The sequence below is a fragment of the Nilaparvata lugens genome, chromosome 10, assembly GCF_014356525.2.
Source record: "Nilaparvata lugens isolate BPH chromosome 10, ASM1435652v1, whole genome shotgun sequence".
Lineage (NCBI taxonomy): Eukaryota > Metazoa > Arthropoda > Insecta > Hemiptera > Delphacidae > Nilaparvata > Nilaparvata lugens.
Genome location: NC_052513.1, coordinates 13327550 through 13329386, shown reverse-complemented (window position 1 = coordinate 13329386; position 1837 = coordinate 13327550).

Sequence of the window (1837 nt, the reverse complement as noted above, 5' to 3'; positions counted from 1 at the left end):
GTGATGAGGGACGTCACAAAAAGCAGGCAAATCGTGTAATGCACCGGCCAATGAAAGGCCGTGTTTTGTATACTATCGCCATCTTGCGTTCAATAGCCATAGCTTTTCAACCGCCAAGTTTTCAAATTAGAGACTTACTTGCATACTTGTGATGATCCCACTGGAAGCTTTGCAGCCGTGGTCGTCGTTTGTCCGATTCAACCTGAGGTCAGACGTCCTCCCAGAACTCTTTCATGGAATAGTAGTTCTTTTCCAGCAGATATGTCTTCAAAGATTTTCTGAAGATTGCAGGATCACTATACCTCCTTATGTCTAAGGGGAGCCTGTTAAACACCCTGCTGGCTACATTCCTCGTACTATTCAAGGCTAGTGTTGTCCGTTGTCTATCTATGTGGACGTTCCCTCTCTGCCTAGTATTGTGGTGGTGAATGCTGGAGTTTCTTTCAAAATGATCAGGATATTTCAGGATTGTTGTCGCTGACTCCAGTATGTACACATCCGTTAATGTTAACACTTGTAACTTCCTGAATATTGGTTTGCAATGTTCAATATAGTGTGCACCACTTATAATTCTGACTATTCTTTTTTGCAGTAAGAATACTCTTTCTGCTTCTGTGCAATTTCCCCAGAATATGATGCCATATGTTAAAACACTGTGGAAGCAGCCATAATAAACTTTCATCAATACTTCAGTGTCCACTACTTTCTGCAGGCGACGTGCAAGGCAACACACTACGTTTAATCTTTTAGCAACATTATTAATGTGTTCTTCCCAACGTAGATTGTCAGCAATGTGTACTCCCAAGTATTTGGCATTTTCATTCAATTGCAAGTGTTGATCACCAATGCGCAAACGTGGACTAAAGTCTCTTTTCTTAACATTATGGAACTGCATCACACACGTTTTCTTTTGGTTTAGTACCAGCTTATTTTCTGTGCACCATATACTCATCTCATTCAAACCTTGTTGCGTTTTCTTAATTGCTTCAGAAGAATTCCTGTCTACTAAGAGGTGACACACATCATCTGCAAACATCCAAATCTCCCCCGCTTGTACTGAAGTTGGAAGATCATTCACAAAAAGCAGGAAAAGAACTGGACCCATATTTGAGCCTTGCGGCACTCCTATGTTAACATCCTGTTGCACTTGTGATCTTATATGTCGAATAACATTATCCTTTCCCATGTGACTCACAGTGACCAGTTGTTGTCGGTTTTCCAAGTAAGTCATTATCCAATCCAAGGGTTTTCCTGTGATTCCATACTTGACAAGTTTTAGCTTCAACCTTCTGTGATTAACACAATCGAATGCCTTGGTCATATCGTAGAATATTGTGTACACCTCGTCCGTACAATCTACTTTATCGTACACTGCAGTTAATAAGGCAAAAATTGCATCTGCTGTGCTTTTTTTCTTACGGAATCCGAATTGTCTACCACTAATCAATTTGTGTTGATACATTTGGAGTCACTCTAGTGTTCATTTTTATAACATTCAACAATTTGTGGGATTCCAACACATCAAAAAAACATCTTCTATATACAGAATCAATATTGCCATCGATATTCATATCTCCACATATTAAAATAGGAACATTCAAACTATCGAGTTGGTTCAACAATTGCTCCAATATTTCAATGAAATTGTAGAAATTATTATCATGCGGTGGACGGTACACAACAAGAAATACGAATTTATATTCAGCACTTTTGAAAATACATGCACTACCCTCAAACACCCCTTCAGTCATGATATCTTCATATAGCAATGGGTATGATTTCATGCTCAAGCTCTGTTTCAAATATATAGCAACTCCACCACCATTTGATTTTTTTC